The following is a 21,224-nucleotide window of genomic DNA, read 5'->3' as shown; positions in this document are numbered from 1 at the left end:
TCAGCATTCCAGATCATAATTAGGGAGCACTCTTAGGATTCTCATTTGTGGAAACGAGGCCGAGGAAGCAGGTCTGGCAGGGTGGCACCTGAGCTTCAGGACAGTCTCAACAAAGGTCTCAAACAACCCTGTGGCTGTCCCAAATTGGGTCCAATGGACCAAGCCCTTTATACCCCACATTGATCGGTCATTGGATGCAGGCTGCTCTGGGAAGGGGACAGGACTTTGGTGAGTGCAACTGACTGAGGACAATTCCCGAGAGAGCTGACAGGCATTCCTCAGTCCTGAAGGAGGGTTCAGCCCAGCATCCAGAGCGCAAATGAAGAAGACTCGAAGGGTTTAATTTAAGAGCATTTAATCGTACAAAGGACGTTGTACAGAGAAATAGGCAGGGTTAGGGAAACTGGCAAAAAATGGTGAAGCACCCAAGCACTACCAACAGTGGGGAACTGTGATCACCCCTGGGCCTGAAGGAACAAGGGAAGGGGACAGTACTCTGAAATTTGCTAAGAGCTGAAGTCAAGAATGTGGGGTTACCCAACAGAAACTAAGGGAATACAGCCTCTGCCAAAACTATGGTGTTTCATTGTTTGGGGAGAGAGGGAGGGAGGGAGGGAGGGAGGGAGGGAGGGAGGGAGGGAGGGAGGGAGGGAGGGAGGGAGGGAGGGAGGGAAAAAGGGAGGGAAAAAGGGAGGGAAAAAGGGAGCGAAGAAGAGGGATAACAAATACCTCAAGTCTATTCACCTGCCCTCTCTTCTTCGACTGCCTCCCATAAGTCAGAATCAGTGGGAACCCCAAGAGCAAGGGAGTACCTATAGTACACTCCCTGAGCTAGCCTCCCAGAGCACAGAGAAGAGCAGAGAATGGATGTGGAGATGCAAACAGAATGACCAGCACAGGTAGGAAAATATTTTGCTACTCAAAAGATTTACATTGTACTGATGGCCACCTACTCAGGCCTGGCCTGCTTCACTTTTGTCTAAATTCCGAGTTCTCACTAGTCACAAGTCAGCAGAGGTGTTCACCATGGCTGACATCACTGGAAACTCCTTCTGTCCAGGTATTAAAGGGAAGCTGAAACAGCACAGCTTGAATTATTGTCCACGTTATTTCGTCCCTGACCAGACCTCAAATCTAGCCAGTAAACGCACAAAAAGTAAACAGCCAGGCACATATGCATCTGCTTCACATGTCTTGCAGTGATCAGGAGGCATATGAATATTTGGGGAAGCAGAAATACTAATGATTTGCGGAAGGCAAGCACACTGCATTTTCCCTTACGTAATTCCATTTCAGAGTCCTTACATAAAGCAAGGAAGATATGCAGACCTAAAAATAACAGTAACCTTGTGCAGGTCTAAGAAGGAATGAGAACAGAAAGAAGATGGCTGCAACTAATCTTCAATAATCTAGGGAGTAAATAGTACTTAAACCTGGCTAGGAATCGATACTCTTCAATGTTTAAGTGACCTTGAGCTAAAGGGCAATTGACCATGCTCGTTCCACTTTCTTTCATGTCCCTTGTATCCTAGATATAAAGGCCTACTCATTGTACCTGATAAACAAATCTTTCAATGCTTTTATTCATGCTTTTCCTGTGCCTGAATGCTTACCTAACTGGATTTCAGACAACCTCCTACTTCTTTCAAAATCCAGTTCAAATCACATTCTTTCTCTGTAGTTTTTCACACTCTGCTTCCTCTGATTCAAATTAGATCTTTTCTCAGTCTCTTTTCTATAACACTCTTCATACATATTAACTTTATATTATTTATGTTTACACATTATTTATTAGTGAACTTATATCTTCTCCTACTAAGATGTTTATTGTATGTATCTTTGAATTGCATTCATCTAGCAGGTACTTAACATTTGTTAAATAAATGAATGACCAAGTAAAATTTCATATGGAACCTTGGAAATACCATGAGAAAAAAACAGCATACACCTGTGCCTGCTACATGGTAGGTATGGGTTAGCTCTGGGCCTGGGTTCCACTCTTTACCTGTCCCCCGGTTTAGTCTGTGTTTCAGGGGTATTGAACTTTGAATCCTGCATTTCCTAAGAAGCCTTGACAGAGGTTTCTGGCTGGGTTCAGCCAACAGAAACACTGATGGGAGATTGGAGGGCAAGAGGAAGGGAGAAACCAGGGTATCACCTTTCTGTGTCTCAGTTTCTTCATTGCTAAAACGGGAACAATAACACTTATCTCATCGAGTATATGTGAAGGTAAATGTGTAAAGAATACAGATACGTACTCCTTGGCAAATAATAACTCCTCAACAAATTAGATATCCTCTTTATTTAAGTATTTTCTAAAAATTTTCATATTGACTTTGTAATATTTGAAAACTTCTTTGCTAATTGCATTCATTTGAAAATATTACACAGCAACACACTTTCAGGTTATCATTCCCAACCATGAAAATATTTCAAATTGTATGAATACAGATAGCAATGATTAATAATTCTATATATGTACAATGTGTCATAAATTATAGAAATGTATTAATCAACAACTTTAAGATCATATATTTTGGGAGTCCTGACCACCAATAATTTAAATAATTTACTGATGAGGAACCTAAAGAATTTGGCCTATGCACTGACACTAATAAAAACAGATTTAGTAGTAAATAAAATAATAGGTCGATTTTATTTTTCTAATTTAATAAATATAAACCTAACAATAAAATTTTATACATATGTGTGTATATATGTATGCATATGTAATATATGTAGCTATTAATATTTGTTTTAATCAGTGGACAAAACAATAAGTATTTTTTCATTGTGTGCTGCGATATCCATTAGAAGCTTTATGATTCTAAACGACAGATACTGACAAGTTCTTAGACACCACATTTTAATTAAGTTTTTGCAAAGATTGAGAGCATTAAAATACCAAAAAAGTGTTTGTGATTTTAAAATAAACATACTGTGTATGTACTTGTTAATGGGGAAATCTAAAATAAAAGTGATAATAAAATAATTATAAGTGATTCTGGTTGAAGACGGAGGTTTAGGATATGTAATAAACTTTTCATCTACATCATTCTTTAAATACTAAGGAATTCCCCGTTAGGTGATTGAAGGAGAACTGACTCTGGGTGGTGAACACACAATGAGATTTATAGATGATGTATTACAGAATTGTATACCTGAAATCTATGTAACTTTACTAACAATTGTCACCCCAATAAACTTTAATTAAAAAAAAATACTAAGAAATTCATCCTCCCCCTCCACAGTATATCAATTCTTAACTAATTTGTATATGAAAATAAATGAACTGTGTTAGAAGGAAGATTAAAGTATACTATAAAGAAAAAATGAACTTACAAAGAATATCCTCAAATAAACTATGAAGGGGAAAAATAATCAGAATTTGGCAAAAATCTCTAGTTTCATTTATGAAGTATCACACCAAGCCCTAGCACATATATGTAAAACTCGGAGCTTCTATAAAATATTGGTTTTAGACATTGATCTGATGGAAAAAAATCTTGATAACAAAAGAGAATAGTTCATTTTCATATATTCCATTAAAAGAGCTCTTTTATATTAAATGCCAAACTAAGTCCCCAGATATTTTTAATGTCTTTTCCATATTTCAAAAAGAACAATTTAGGAAAGTTTTGTGATGATTATCATACTAATTGCTTTCATACAACATAGTTAATTTTAGAAGATAAATGCCTTAAACTAATCATTTAAAAACTGAGGGGATTTTTTTTTTTTTTTTTGCATCTTATCTCACACTTTATAATTCACACATCACATTCTACCGTATTTATCTTCTTCTCCCCCCCCCCCCCCCCCCCCCAATGCTTAGAAAACCTCAATCATCCCTACCTCATCCATCTCAAATTTTGTGCCTGGCTTTCTGGGACACAAATGCCAGCCTTTCTTCCCAGTCCAGTCACCTTTGCTGCCTCCAACACTGCTGATCTAATTATCTCCCCCTCATGAGTTCTATGTCTTGCTCCTGCCATCTCTCTGTCCCTTTGAAGAGGAACCCCACATACACACCACACACACACACACACACACACACACACACACACAACTTCAAAGTCCAGCAGAAATCCCTGCCTTCCTTGCCAGTGCGCAAAGGACGTCCCTCTCTGAACTGTGAGTGCATTTCACTTGCCTCTGCACAATCCATCCAGAGCCCAGCATTTTCTACTGGGAATGGTTCTTTTCCCACCTCCCTTCCTGGAATGTGAGCTCCGGAAGAGCAGGGGCTTGTTAGATAGCACCAGGACTTGGCATAGTGAGTGGCACAGAGTAGGCCCTCCATAAATATTTTTGAATAGATGAATATTTGTATATGAAGACTTGGATCCAGCTACCAGCTCTGCAGGTGATTGAGCAAACCACTTAATTTGCAAAGACCTCAAGTTGTCTTATCTATAAAGTGGAAAAAATCATACCACCTGTGTTCCTTCCTCAAGAGGAGGTTGTCAATATTGCATGAGATGACATACGCGAAAGAATTTTCTTCACTTGAAATGTGCTACATGAGTGCTTTTATTGTACTGTTTTATATCCCGACACAATGGTTAATATACACTACTTGGCACATAGTGCTTTGCATACAGTAAGGATTCAATGAAGCATGCTGATAGATTGAAGATGGAAAAAAAATCCACATCCATTATCACTGCCATTCTGTCTCCTTATTTGAAAATTGTGATGGCTAAATAGCCACTTTTATCTCTTCTTTAAATAAGTGAACTGAGATTTACTTCACCAATCTATTCATTGAGTTCTGAGGATTACAAGGCTGCTATGCTTCAGAATTGTTAGTAAGTCTTTGATCTCAGTACTAAGTAAGGAACACTTAAACCACCACTGTTCTTTATTTACTTTCCATTCTCATGGTGAACCCAGAGTCAGCTGAAACACTGGCGTTACTGAGGGTATTGGCTCATGATTACATTTTAAGGACTGTATATTATTCGAGGCGAAAATCTGTCTCTCCACTGTGTTTGTTATTTGTCATTAATTAGGAACATTTATTCAACAGTATTCAAATTCATTACTCATAAACATAACCATTCATTATTCCGTTACTCATGAACAACCATTTTTCTGAAAGTGATTTCAAAGTCCTAAATAATTTGGTGTGTAGGTGGAATTTTTTAAATTACATTTTCTAAAATATGGCTAAATCTGGTACTTATAAATATTAAAAAACAAACATGAATTTGATAAACAAAAAGGAAAAAATTGGATAACTTATACAATATATGTACAGATTTTTCCCATGAAATTAATCATGAGCAAAACAATAACCATTAAGAAAACAATTTTTAACTTCACCTACATTTTTTAAGCATGTTAAAGCATCTTATTCTTAGTATAATACTAATGTTTTCACAAAAGAATCATATCCACACACACACACACACAAAAAAAAAATAACACTCCATATTCTGTTGTATGAAGGAGTAAAAAGTCATATTCAGAGCTTAGGCAAAGTTGATTAATATATTAAACAGATCTCTAGAGATAGAATTTCAGATGTTATATTTCTTGGCAAGTTTTATTACAGGGTTTTTATTGATACTTATTATGGAAGTGTCACACAATTCAGCCAGCTGACAGGCACAATGAGAGAGGCAGAAGGGGTAGTGTACAGAATGTCTGATCAGATGATGGAAGGCTGTGTGTCAACTCGTGCCTGAGTATCAACACTTTGGTCAGAAGTGTAGTCCCCTTTTTATACCTGGTAACTAGTTAGAAATAAAAATAAAGTACAAATTCTAATGAGCTATGTGTCAGGCATTATGCCAACTGTTTTACGTCAATCCTAACAATAAGGCCATGAAATAATTTTCTATTCTCATTTCATAGATAAGGAAACAGAGGCTTTAAGAAGTTAAATAACTTGACCTGGGTCCCAAATCTAGAAAGGGATCTAACACTAGAACTAGAACTTCCATGGTCAACCACCATGCTGCACATTAGCAGTTAAACTAGAGGACCAGTTCAGATTAGAGAAGAAAGAACTGTGTTTCACTAGGGAACAAATTATAACTGGGAAAATTGTATAACTTAACTCTCCCCTGCAAGCCCTGGTCCAGTACCCCAAGTCTAGGACCAAGTCTGACTTTAGTTCTGAGGAGATTTAAAACATACTCACAACTGATCAAATTAGCCTGCCATTTGAAGAGTTCTGACTCTAGGTCTCACCCTAAGAGCCAAGCCTCTATCTTTTCCTTGGCAGCAAATCTCTATCTTGAACTCCAATTCTGGTACTAGGTCCCTGTTATTGCCCCCTGGTTCTGGGTCAAAATATTTGGGCAGGATCTTAAAGTTGATCATGTTCCAGGGCTGCTGCAGTGCTGCCCTTGAACATGAGGCTGTCATGGGATGGCCCTTCTTCTAATTTTGGCCTCTCTAACTTGATACGTCCAACTCTCTTGACCCAGATACTGTCTTTCTTACCTACCTGGCTTTTAGACCATTAAAATTACCTATACCTGGACCTAACTAAGTTGTAACATGTTGCTCTCTATCTCTATGCTCTCTGATAATTTTTCATGGCTATAAATTAAACAAGAATTGGCTTAGTCAAACCCATATGGTGACAATAAGATAGTTGTATTATTGCTGGTTAACTTACTTGAATGGTCTGATCTACATAGAAAAAATGAAAATGTAGTCTCACTCCTCTCACTTAAGACTTTCATTATTGGTAATTTGAAATATGAATTAGTGCATTATAACTACTTTGCTGATTTTCTTGTTAGTGTCAAAGACTTACTAAGGGGTGCTATCTAAGCAATCAGATGGAAATGTTTTTGATTTTTAAAATTATACCAGAAATACCCTCTGGATGATTTTTATGTGTTCTAAGTAGAAAGTAAAATGTTAACCCCCTATTCTTTAAAATATTAGTTTAGTCTTTTGTTTGTTTGTTTTTTTGTTTTTGGCTAGTGGCAATAAAGGTGAAGTGGTTGGTGGAAGATGACTGAGAAATAATATCCTTTGATAAAATAATTTGGTGTTCAATAAGCAATAGAATGTGCCGTTGTGAGCATTCTAGGACATGATTTGAAGACAAAATAACATCTAAGAGAATGAATATGTTGGTCCTGGAGACATGGTTAGGATATGCAAACATTTTACAAATTTCTTGGCCTAGCTCTGAAATGTATCCAGCTTGGAGAAGAATATAAATGCATAATGAATCAATCCTCTTGGGAAATAATTCTTTCTGTCTCCCTGGTAAAAATTTCTTGGATATTTTAAATCTTTGCATGATACTGTAACAATGGAGAAAGCAAGTCAGCATTGAATGGAAAAAATATCAAGTCTAAAATTAATCTTATGACATATGTGAGCTGTCTTGGTTCTCCAATCCTTCCCACAATCATATTCATATTTTCATTGTCTCTAATAAAAACAGTCAAAGTTATGGAAATAACAACTAAAGGCTCTAATTGCCTTTATAGGAGCCTTTCCATGAGATGACCAAAAAAAAAAAAAATCATGACTTATAAGTTAAAAATAACTGGAATTTTTTCTTTCATACTAAAAGACACACAAAAAAAGATGTTTTTCAAAATATGATAAAGGCAAGTGTGGCTTTATTACAGCACTTTGGTGACTAAAACTCAACACAAATAAATTAACACAAACATCACCTCAGAAATTATAAGGAGTGGACTGTAGTCAGTAATTAACAAATATGCACAAACAATGAAGCCTCCCTCTCAGAAAAACAGGGTGGAGTTCTAATACTCTTGGATGTAATTTCTTGTCATTGGTAACTGACAACTGCTACTTAATTTCACAATAATTAGTTACAATCAGCGGTTCACAAATTCTTTCTGTGACGTTCTGTAAGCTCCTGCACTCTTTGTACCTAACAGACACACACACACACATACACCCCATGCTGTTTCACCCTTTCAGAAATGTTACAACTAACATTAGTTCACAATCCCAAAACTTTAAAATTTAAATAATTACATTTATTTATCCCAAATTTCTGAGGATAGAGCATCTGCCAAGAATTAGATGGTTTCCCATTTCCATTTCCACTACCTGGATGAGATCTGTGAAAGTCTGACCCTATTTTTCCACCCGCCATCCCTGACTCAGATTATCTGTATTCCACATATTGTCTCTTTGATGGATTAGTGCCTATTCACCTGCTGAATCAGTGCCTAGTAAAGGTCCTGTCACACAGTAGGTTCTTGATAAATATTTGTTCAGTGAACGAATAAATAAATGAGTGCTCTATGGCCAACCTCAGCTACTTGGAAGAGGGAGTAGCAATGGAAGGAAAATGTTATCCCGACTCTGTATATCACCCTTTGAAACCTAGCCTCATTTTCACACTTTGTGAAGCCCTCCCTTAGCCACCAGTCAATGTTCAAAACTGTCTCTCTTCCTTATACATTCTTGCACCACCACAGTGTTTAATAATCCTTGTTTCCCACTAGAGAGCAGGGTTCCCAGAGCCTTAAACATAGTGGCTGTCATGGGATGGCCCTTCTTCTAATTTTGGCCTCTCTAACTTGATAGGTCCAAGTCTCTTGACCCAGATACTGTTTTTCTTACCTACCTGGCTTTTAGACCACTAAAATTACCTATACCTGGACCTAACTAAGTTGTAACATGTTGCTCTCTATCTCTATGCTCTCTGATAATTGTTCATGGCTATAAATTAAACAAGAATTGGCTTAGTCAAACCCATATGGTGACAATAAAATAGTTGTATTATTGCTGGTTAACTTACTTGAATGGATGTTTACACCGAGTTTAGAGTGGCGCTTGGTGGTCATTCAATAAATGAGTTTAACAAATGGTTAACAAATGTCTGATTCAGGGCTGGGTCCTGGAGACAAAGGGGTGAATATGTAAAACATGGTTCTTGTTCCCCTGTTCTATTCTTAGTCCTCAGGCTCCTTGTCTTCAGTGCTGAATTGGACATTAAGGACCTCTACTTCATATAAACTTTCTAATTCTTAAGGTTCCAGATGGCTTCCTAGATTCCCTGTGGCCCACGCTAATTCTATCAGTCAGACAAGTCACTGATTGCTGCTGCCTCTGATGAAGTACAGGCATTTCTATCATCATCTCCCATTCACTGAACAGCAGGGGAGCATCCCACTATGACTTTTATAATACCAATGTCAGTGGAATGTGCAATATCAGAGTCAGTGGAGAAATAAAGGTATTCTGATAAGGAACATATGGTGAAGCAAAGTATATATTCTCCCCACCCACTATGCCTAGAAAACCAATAGGTATCTGCTAGCTGACAGATTGACATCTGTTCCTTTCTGAAGTTCGTCTCTCTGATTTGAAAAAAGGTACTGACCACTCTGAACAACAATGTAGGCCACAGAGAACAGTTCTTAAGTAGAGAGGATAACAAATCTGATTTATGATTTAGTTTAGTTTTTCCCAAGCATTCACGGGGTATAAGAAATTATAATATCAGTATATTATATTAAGACTAAAAAAACAAGACCGCTTACAGCTGGAAGCTGAAAGTTCTAGTCCAGGAAATTACATGTCCCAGCCACCCCAAGGGCTCTAGCAAGCCTATAATCCATTCTCATCACACAGGCTGGGAGGCTTTGGTTGGGTAAAAAGTTGGGAGAATTGCCAGTCTGTCAGACAGACCTTTTTAAGTAAAATACAACCATATTACGAAGTTAAAAAGAAAGTAGGTTACACTTATCTGATCTTGCCCATTGCTAGGTCACCATAATATTTGAACAGAACTGGAATCATTTTTACTAGATGTTCAGGATTTTGAAATCTGCTTTGGCCTTCCTTCGCTTTGTACTATGAAAAACACTGTCACAAAAGTCTTACAGCCCACCCTCTGGTCCTGATATCCTCATTTAAACATCCTTTTGTTCCCTTACTTGATTTAAAAAAAAAAAGTTTATTAAAGGAAATTTCAAACATATTCTACGCTAGAGAGAGAATAGTATAATGAACCTCAATCTCCCAGTTTCAAAAATTAATTCATGATCAATCTGTTTTCATCTGTACCTCACTTTATTTTCTCTCCTTTAGGCATTATATCATTTTATCTATAAATATTTTATTACATAGCTACAAAAGTTAGAGATTCTTTTAAAAATGAGCACAATACTATTATCACATCTTAAAAATTGTAGTTTGTAATTCGTTAATATTATCAAACACTGTTATATTCATATTGTCTTCTAATTTTTATACTTTTTGAATCAAGATCCTAATAAAATCTATACATTCCCAAATGGCTAATATGTTAATATGTCTCTGAAGACCCTTTATTCTGTTTTATTCTTTCAGTTATTTCTTAAAGGTGTCATTTCTTCAGCAGGATTTCTTCCCTCAGACCAGAAGATGCCGACTATATTCTTGTAGTGGGGTTTAACATTTTCCTGTGCTGTACTTTCAGGACTAGGTAGTCACATCTAGAGCTTGTTATGATGTAGGTGTTATTGTTGGTGGTGGTTCTACCTGGCCTGATCATAGTTTAGAATTCATACTTTATTAGCCAGTTTGTTTTTTTCTTTGAAGAGCAGCACTGTTTTTAATGAGTTTTCGTCCAGAATACAAAGCAAGGTGCTAGCTGTGGCCTCAATGTTAGTACAATAGGAAACAATGGCTTTTTCTTCCACTATCAGGGCAAGTAACAAACGTGTATCAGATGGACGGGATGAGACATTTGAATCTGTTTTTGAAAAATCACCCTGAACGCTGGTAATATTATTGAAGTTTTAAACGCTTCCCGTATTCCCTTCCCCACCCCACCCTACAGGAAATCAAATTCTGGGACCATCTTGATCCAAGAGATGTAGTGGCAGAATCTCTCTTTTGAGACTTTTAGAGGGCAAGGGTCTTTTTTCTTGGTTTTGCTGCTGCTGCGGTTGTTGAGCTTTGCATCACTGGATAAGCAGGAAGCCGGCCTGGTTCTTCAGGAGTTCTTCTGAGGAACCTTGTGACTGTTTTCACTTCTGCGTACGCCTGCAGACCATACTCTCCCAGCTCCCAGCCACTCCCAGACATCTGGTAGCCACCAAATGGTGACTGGGCCCCAAACATGTCATAGCAGTTGACCCACACAATAGCAGCCTGGAGTGCTTGTGACAGATAAGTCCTTTGTGAAGACAGCTGTGGCCAGCCAGTAGTTGGAATTGTTGGCTTTCCTAACGACTTCTTCTACGGTTTTGAACTTCAGGATCAGCATCACTGGCCCAAAGATCTCCTCCTTTGTGACGGTCATACCGTCTTGCACATCCCCAAACACAGTGGGCTGGATGAAGTAGCCACGGTTAGCAGCCACCCCTCCACCACACGGCAGCTTCACCCCATCCTCCTTCCCAGATTTGATATTGCCAAGGACCTTCTTAAACTGAGTTTCGTCCACCTGTGGCCCCTGCTTAGTCAAAGGGGTTCCCAACCGCCCGAGACTTGGCCAGGGTGAAGCTCCGCTCCACTCTAAACTTGGTGTAAACATCCTCCTGCACAAAGATCCAGGAACCAGCACAGCAGCACTGGCCCTGGGTGGAGAACAGGGCAAAGTGGGCCTGCTCCATGGCCCAACGCATATCAGCATTTGACACGATGTTGGGGATCTTTTCCTCCGGCTCCAGGGTTGCTCTCTTGAGGTTACTGTTCCCCACAGCAACCTGGATTTGGTGGTCAACCTCAGTGGAGCCTGTGAAGGCCACTTTGTCCACATCCTCGTGGGAGGTGATGACAGCCCCAGCCGTGGGGCCAAGTCCAGAAACAATACTGACCACACTGGGGGCAGGGGTGGGGAAGTGGAGCCAGCCTCCTTAATCAGGTTGGCCACACACAGAGGATGGTGAGTGGAGTCTGCACAGCCACCTTCGTCACAACCACTTTTCCAGTCGCCAAGGCTGGGCCCAGTTTCCATGCTTGCATCAAGAGCAGGAAGTTCCACGGGATGATCTGCCCGCACACCCCCACTGGTTCATGGCCGGTGTAACTGAAGAAGTCCCCATCGATGGCAATGTTTTTCCCATGGTACTTATCCACTCAGCCGGCATAGTAAGGGAGACATCTGAGGACAAGTCCAAATCCACCAGGTAGGAGATGACGAAGGGCTTGCCACCCTGTTTCCCCGAAAATAAGACCTCGCCAGACAATCAGCTCTAAGGCATCTTTTGGAGCAAAAATTAACATAAGACCCAGTCTTACGTTATATTATATTATATAAGACCCAGTATATATTATATATTATATTATATTAATTATATTATATTATATTATACCTGGTATTATATTATATTAATTATATTATATAAGACCGGGTCTTATATTAATTTTTGCTCCAAAAGATGCACTAGAGCTGATGGTCTGGCGAGGCCTTATTTTCTGGGAAACACGGCATTATTCAGAGTCTCCCAAGTTACCAAGTAAGGTCCGCTCCTGCTCCATCAGGTCAGCCGGGCGGTTCAGCAGCCAGACCCTGTTGGACGCGTCCATGCGGTGACAGGGCCAACCCAGCTGGAAGGCGGCCCAGGCAGCCTTTACTGCCCTGTCCACGTTTTCCTCGTCCCCTTTAGTTACCTGGTAGATCACTCCCCCAGTGGATCAATTGACCGTGGGGACTATTTTCTTGCTGACAGTGTCGTGGCACTCGTTGTAGAAGACCTTGGGCTGCTGGTTGGGGGCCGGCAAAGCATGAGTGGTGGCAGCTGACAGGGGCAGTGGCTCAGGCGGGGCCGGAGGCCCGCAGCAGCAGCCCGCGCAGCAGCGTGCAATGTGCTGCGGTGGGAGCGAGTGTGCAGGGCGGTGCACACGAGGTGTGTCCAGCTAGTTTTGTTACAGATTTTTTTATAGGTTTGGGGCCTGGCTATCGTAGTTGTTTTGTTGCCATTGTTGTTTTTATGTTGAATGACGGAAATTTTTAAAACCTACCATTACTATCATATTCTAAATGTATTTAAAATTTACTTTAATTTTTTAATTTTCAAGACAGATTGCTTTAGTCTCCTTTTTAATTTGAGTTTGAGTATGTTAGTGACAGTGCTCTTACCTCAGATTTCCTCTAAGTTAAATGATATATGGATGCATGTTAAAGGGAAAGCATGCTCAGGCATTCTTGGTGTTGGCTTACTTTCATTATAATTTTACTTTTATTTATTTAACATTAAAAAGGCATGAAGTCCTTTGCATATTGCTCCCCTATAACCGTAAAAATAAATAAATTTACAAAATAAGTGAAAAGAAAACTATTGGGATTTTTAAGAGGCTCAATAATGATTAATTCCTCTCTCTCCCAAGAAGAGAATCAATCAAGAGAAAGAGACAAACAGTTGGAGATCAAAATATCATCTTTCATACTGATAAGGGCGTTAAAGAACATACCTTAGCATAAGAATAAGCATTTCCTTCTAACGGCTGTGTGCGCTGTGTGCGCTGTGTGCGATGTCAGATGGGGGGAGGAGGGTTGACACAGTGTGAGGGATATAAATGATGGATGTCTAACTGTTGCTTTGTTTTGTGCACCTGAAACTAATAATAAAAAAGAATAAGCATTTCCTGCCAGAACCCTTCCTAGTCCAGATCTTGGAACAACCTGCTCATAGATAGTTTGGGTTTACAGAGCAGCCACAATCTATAATGAATCGATGGTCACCGTCCTCTAACCAGGTAATTCACTCCTCCTCCATAGACAAGAATGAGGGTTGGAGCAAGATGTCAGGAATATTTCCTTAATGGTTATTTACATGGAAATAAGAAGAATGGAGGAATTTCCTCACACCAAAATTACAAAACAATTACCAATCAATTTAGCTACATTAATTTAATATGATATATAATGTTTTTCTAAAACTGAGTTGCCAACATTGAGTAAACTAGTAGAAAGCTGCATTTATCTACAGTATTTATATTGTATATCAGTTACTGCTGGCTTGATTATTATTGTTTTGAGCATATTCTAACCACTGGTTAATTTTCATTATTTTCCCTTACTAGGAAACTCATTTTTGACAACCAATTGGTCATTGTATGTGATAAACAACTTGGTCATTGTATGCGACAAACAACATATTAGTAATCCAAAATGCAATACCAATGTTTTTAAAATATTGCTTATGAAAATATCCTCATTGTATTGCAAAACAAAAGGAAAGAACAGTTGCAATTTGTGCAAAAATAGAATCTACCCGATCACCCAGTACATTCTGATGCAAGAGAAACATGGTATGGTATATATCCTTTTTTATTTGACATCCCTGTACCAGTGTATGATAATTCAATTCTCCCAACTCTTTTCTCAATTCAAACTAAGTCAAAATTTTTGCATGAATTATTGTGATGTCATTGACCTTTACTTTGTTCCAATGTAAATGTAAACTCAACAGAAAATGAGCATCCATGTAATCCAGCATATGTTACGCCAATTCCTTTATATCATCAAACAGAAAATCTAAACATTTTCATTGTACTCATGGATAACCAAAAGTAATTTCTCAAAGATCCAGGTATCTGTACATGCCAGTTTGAGAAATACTGGGTACAGAAGGGAAATATGCAAATATCTGAGGTAGAATGCATGGATGCCAAAATATGGCAGTACAGTAAATAAATAAAATTCAAACAGTTCCAGAGAAAACTAAGAATTCACATAGCACCAAAATCAAACATCTCTAAAATGGGAGCAAAAGGTTCCCTCTTCCCATCTCTCTCCATAAAGGTTTATTACAGAATGAAGGTTGTTAAGTAATGGAAGGGAGGCTGAAGAGAACAAAGATAGGGATCTGTACAAAATCCTTTGCAAAGTTATTGCATCAGCCCAGAGACATCCCATAGTCTAATCTTATATTGTCAATGGCCATCATGAGATCTGGATGCTTGTTCACTTTTCTGGAGGATAAACTGGTCTCCTTTATCTATAGGTCATTCTGAGATTCTAAGGGACCACAATTAGAGCATCATGACAGTTGGAACATAGATTCTGTTCACAAATGCTCCAGACCAGAAATCAGAGCTTAACTGCATCTCCTGTCTTTCATTTACCCTTGGCAAACAAAATGAGGGCCACAGAAATGGTCCTTTGTATGGTAAATTCTCTGTCCTTCTATTAACAAAATTGCTAAGCTTTTAAATGTTAACATGGCCAAACTTACTATGTGATTTGCTAACCAGGTAAGATAAACTCAAAAGAAGAGAATGCTCTACTATGTACAGGCTGGTAAAAAGGGCCACATGTTTACAGGAGAGAAGTATGAAAAACTATAAAATTGAGCCTAAATGCTACCACTTAACGCTTTTTAGATTTCTAATTCGTGTTTTACAACATTTTTCAAGGTTGATTGTCATATGTTATCCAAGATAATGAAATATTTCCAAGCAAATGTAATCCCCACATGTCATCAAGCTATATTTCAACAATGTCTATAAATCAATTACTTGGAACTTGCAGCCAGAGAGTCCTCACAGCTGCTTAGAACTTGGATACATTTTCTCATATAAAAAAAAAGATTATAATTCTTATAGGTACGATGATATTAGAATTACCATTCAGCTTCATAGGGATATAATAGGCTTTTGTGGGTTAGCCTGTGCACCTAACCACCATTTATGATAAGGAGGTGGCAAGGAATAAACACTGCTTATCTGAATTCAAATGTTCACAGCTGAACTAAACTCATTTTTAACACTTTCAAAGATGTTATTGATGACTACAATGAGTTGCCCTGGAACTTAAATTAATGTTGCCATCTGAGAATGAAAACCTTCAGAAAGAAACCACAAAATTAGTTCTCATATAAATTATCCTCTCAAAAAGCTATATACCTGAGTCTATTTTGGGACTTTCAAGACCAAGCAAAATAATTAATGTGCACGGCCCAGAAAATATGTTTGAATACAAAAGACAGCTCTGCTCTAGTCATGGGTATTATGTAACCTGCCTGCAAAAAAGAGAATGTGGCAACAGGGTGGTCTGTGTGAGTCACAGATCAAGAGCCTGAAATTTTGTGTGCAACTCTGTCAAGGGAAAAGAAATACTGTGTCTGGAAGGCACAAGTATCTGGTCACTATGATAATAGACTTCAAATATTCATTTATTCCACAAATATCTCTCGAATGTAGACAATGTTCTCAGTGGTGTTTTAGGCAACAGAGATATTCTAGTGATTAAAACACACAAAAATTACATCCAGGCAGGATAGAAAGAAAATTAACAAAATAAATTGATAAGATATTTAGCTATGTTGAATGATGACCAATCACACTGGAAAAAAAAATAATAGTGAAAAGAAAGAGAATAAGGAGGAGGGAGAAGGGTATAATTTTAAAATAGGTTGATCAGGAAAGACCTAACAGAGAAGGTGACCTATTAATAAAAACCTGCTGATGGTGAGAGAAGCAATGTGGATACCTGATTCATAAAATAAAAAACAAAGAGAATGGAAATGCTAACGCCATTCCCTCGTGGAAGCATGCCTAGTGTATTTGAGAAATAGCAAGGAAACTACTGTCTGAAATGCACTGTGTGCAGGAAAAGAGAAGTAGCTGAGGTTAGTCTATGAAGGGCCTTGTAGACTGTTCTAAGGAATTTGGCTTTTACTCTGGGTGAGATAGAAAACCATTGGAGAGAATTAGTATGTTCTGACTTACATTTTAACAGCATTACTTTAGGTACTATGTCAACATTCAACAGAAGGAAGGAGTGTGTACAAGGGACAAAAACAGAAAATAGGTAGTTACAATATTCCAGGTACAAAATAGTGGTGACAAACACCATTAATGGTGACAAGCCTGGTGACAATGGAAATGGTGACAAGACGCTGGACTATTTTGATGGTAGAACTGACAGAATTTCCTGAAAGACTGAGTGATTTGTAAGAGAAGTTGAGACATCAAGGATGACCCCAAAATATTTGGCATGATCCACTGGCAACACAGGGTGGCATTTAACTGAGGTGGGGCAATTTGAGAGGAGTGTATTTGAGACTGACAGTATTCACAAGACTTCTCTGTAGCTGAGGCAAAAAAAAACCCTTAAGAGTCTCCATCTCCCTGTACGTTGATTCCAGGAAAGCTATCAATAGCATTGCTATAATCCACCCAACCATAATAAGCAATATACAAACAGGGGTACTACACCATAACCGAAGATTTGTCCCAGGAATGTAAGGTTGGTTTCTCATTCAAAAATTGATCAGTGTAATTCACCACATTAACATAATACAACACATATCATCTCAAGAGATGCCCCCAAAAATTCCTGATTAAAAATTATTTTTTTTGTCTCAGAAAACTAGCAATGGAAGATATCACTATCAGAAACTCCTTCTCAGATCATACTTAATGATGAAAGAATGAATGATTTCCCCCTAACATTGAGTATAAAAGGTAAGGATTCTAATTTTATTGCTTCTATTCAACACTATAGTAGTAACCCTAGCCATTTCTGCAATATGAGAATAGGAAATAAAAGGTATATAGACAAGAAAGAAAAAACTAAATTCCTAAGTAATCTAGAAAAAAAGCTTCTAGAACAAATAAGTAAGTTCAACAAGGTCTTGTGATTTAATGCCAATATGTAAAAATCAAGTTTATTTCTATATATTAGCAGCAACAAACAGCTGGAAAATAAAATTTTAATACTATTTAAAATAGCATCTAAAACCATGAATTGTTTATGAATAAATTTCACAATGTATCTCTAGACTTGTACAATGAAAGCTACAAAGCATTGAGGAAAGAAACTAAAGAAGACCTAAATAAGTGGAGAAACTTACCATATTACAACCTTACATTCCTGGGATAAAACCAAAATTGTTCAGCTATAAGTTCTTCCCAAAGCACTCAATTACAATTAAAATCTCAGCAAACTCTTTTGTAGACTTTGACAGTATGACTCTAAAATATGTATGGAGGTACAAAAAGAAGAAAAAGCTAGAATAGCATAAACAATTTTGAAAAAGACACGTGGAGGACTTACACTGTTCTACTGCAAATTTTACCATAAAGCTACTGTAATCAAGACAGCATGGTATTGGCATAAGGCAAAAGCATAGATTAATGGAACAGATCACAGAATCCAGAAATAGACAAGGAATATACATTATATTGATTTTTGACAGAGTGTTCAATGTAATTCAATGGAAGGAAAAGATTATTTTCAACTAATGGTGCTAGAACAATTGAATGTCTATTTGGGGGAGAGGGGCAGATTCACTTTCATACCCATATAAACCTCAACCCCTATCTCATCCCGTACAGAAAAATTAATCTGGTATGAATCAGAGTTCTAAATGTAAAAGCTAACACTCTAAAACTTACAGAATAAAACATAGGATAAAATATTTGCTACCTAGGCAAAGATTTATTAGATTAAAATAAAAATCTCTGTTTATGAAAACTTGTTACATTGGACTTCATCAAATTTTGAAAGTTCTGCATTTTGAAGCACATCATTAACAAAATGCCAAGGTAAGATACAGACTGGGAGAAAACATTCATAACACTTACATCTTCCAATGGACCCAGAATATATACATATGTGTGTAAATACACACACACACACACACACACACACACACACACCACTTACAACTTAATGTTTTTAATGAATAAAATATTTTAACAAGTACTTATCAGAAAAGATATACAAATGACCAATAAGCAAATAAAAAGGTTATCAACATCATTTGCCATCAGGGAAAGATTAAGTAAAACCAAAAAGATATGCCAAAAAGATATACCATACCAAATTCACTACAATAGCTAGATGTAAAAATTCTGATAATACCAAGTGTTTGTGATAATGTGGAGCCACTAAAACTCTCATACACTGCTGGCTGGTGGGAATGTAAATGGTACAACCACTTTGAAAAACATTTGGCAATTTCTTATATAAACATACAGTAGTAACATGTGACTCAGCAATTCCACTCCTATGTAGTTACCAAGTGTATCAGTTATCAGTTTATTAACTCCCAGCTCCATATCCACCTCTCATTGCCTGCTCTGTGATAGCAGAGCTGAATCCTGTAAATGTTTCTCCTTTGCTAGAGTATACAATGCTAAGCTTTGTAGTAGAGGGTTCTGGAAATACAATGGAAAAGAAAAGCATTTCTCTTTCTGGTTCTGGGGTCCTACTCACGTCAGGCTCTTGTAATACACACATTTTTTTCCTGCAGGGCCCCATGACCAAAAGCATATGGCACCTTCTGAAATGCAGCTTCACTTGGCACTCCATCAGGCAGCTTTGTAGTGAAATGCCATTGTCGGGGCACCTCACTGTGAATAGTTTCCCCCATGACCCATAGAGCAGCTTCCCCACCAGTACCTCCTGCTAAGCACCTTCCCTTGAACAGCTTTGGCATTCAGAGAGAAGTATCACTCTCAAGGCAACTCCACTTGACCAACTGCCTTCAGCATTCTTTTAGGATACGTCTCTATTCAGTGCCACGTGTGCCCGCTCTGGGTAAACAGTCATTCCCTTGGTACCCCAGACAGTAATTTGCCAGTGAGTATGACAAACTAGGTACCTTGGACAGCTTCCCAGGCCCCTACTGGGTATCTCTGCAGTGAGATCCAGAGTTTCGCTTCTCCCTGTGGACACTTCCTCTCCTCTCCAGCACTCCTGAAGACAGATATCCAGTGAGTCCTGTCGGTGAGGCACCTCCTGGAAATTCTCTACCATCCACTGAGCCATGGCCGTACCCTCTCAAATGAGCCCTAGATCTCAGCTCAGGGAAGGGAGGAGCCTCCTCCTTGGGTGTTCTCTCTCAGTTCTAGGAGCAGTGGCTGCTGTCTATTGCTGCTAGTCTTATATTCTTTAGAATTCTCTTTACCTCTTAGTAGCCAATTCTTCATTACTCAAATCCTCTAGTAATAATCTCCTATTAATAATTACCTACTTAATTATTTTCATCATGTTTTTCAATTAAACTTTCCCTTCAAATTACTGCGTGGTTTCTATCGCTTGATTGAACCCTGACTAATAAACCATGAGAATGAAAACTTACATCCACAAAAAGACTCGGGCAGAAATATACAGAGTAGCTTCATTTATAATAGCTAAAAGTTGAAAACAACTCAAATATTCATCGACAGATAAATGGATGAACAATTTGTAGTATATCAATACAACAAAAATTGTCAGCAATAAAAAAGAATGAACTATTGGTATGTGAAACAGCATGAGTGAATCTCAGAAACATTTTGTTGAACAAGAGAAGCCACCCACCAAAGAGTACATACTATATGATTCCATTTATAGAAAGCTTTAGAAAGAAAAGTTAACCTCTACTGAGAGAAAGCACATTAGTGGTTGCCTGAGGCTGAGAGTGGGGTCTGGGAAGTGACTGGAACTTGGCAGAAGGGGCAGGCAATTAAGGATAATGGAAAGATCTACATGCAGATTGTGGCTGATGGTGCACAGTTCTACACATTTGTCAAAAACTGACTTTGGGTGCTAAACACGTAATGCAATATATAGATGATGGATTATAGAAATAGACACTTGAAACTTATATATTAACAATTTTACTAACCAATTCCACCTCAATAAATTTAATTTAGAAAAAGAAAATTTTAAAAATTCATCACATGTACATTTACTCTTTAAAAATTGGTCCAGTTACTAGTTAAAATTGTATTTCATGGTTGATTTAAACATTAATGAATTCACAAAATTGGTTAATACATTACTCTCTGTTCATTTATTTTAATGAAGTTGTCCCCCTGAGCTTACTTAACTCTTATTTTATTGACCAAATTGACTGCCCAGATGATCAAAGCTAAGGACTTGATACTGAATGATGATATTACACTAAAGAGTCTCTATCTCTTAGACTTTCCCTTGGTACTATCTCTTTTTGAGTTCTCTATGTGCCACAATCACATGAAGGAAGGAATGACAATAAACAAGGGACTGTAAATTCAGTTGTGTCACTCACATACAGGCTACTGAGAAATGCAATAAGGCCCGGGAACTCACCAAGTTCCACATTTTAGAGATGTCCATTCTGCTATAATCTGACATTGATTGAGAGACATTCTCAGTGTAAAGAGGGAGGCTAAGAGAAGGACCCATGATTGACACAATAACAGCTTTTCAACAAAATCATAATTTTATTCGTCTCTTGGTTAAAACATTTAATGGCTCCATAACCCTTCCTAAACTAACCTAGCATACTACGTCCCAAATTTTTCTCCTTTCTGCGACTTAATCATTACCCCCTATGCCACAATGAAACTGG

The 21,224-nt window shown here is 37.9% G+C and overlaps 1 protein-coding gene and 1 pseudogene across 6 annotated transcripts in view; both read right to left on the bottom strand.

The window, feature by feature from the left end:
• Positions 1-21,224, bottom strand: part of PDE4B (phosphodiesterase 4B) — a 565,055-nt gene that overhangs the window by 419,225 nt on the left and 124,606 nt on the right. The window lies entirely within an intron of this gene.
• On the bottom strand, positions 10,852-19,675 carry LOC109447506 (aldehyde dehydrogenase, mitochondrial pseudogene; annotated as a pseudogene).

This window comes from Rhinolophus sinicus, chromosome 14 (genome assembly GCF_057876585.1).
Source record: "Rhinolophus sinicus isolate RSI-liver-muscle chromosome 14, RSI-T2T, whole genome shotgun sequence".
NCBI classification, from domain to species: Eukaryota; Metazoa; Chordata; class Mammalia; order Chiroptera; family Rhinolophidae; genus Rhinolophus; species Rhinolophus sinicus.
This window is presented reverse-complemented; position numbering and strand designations above follow the sequence as displayed.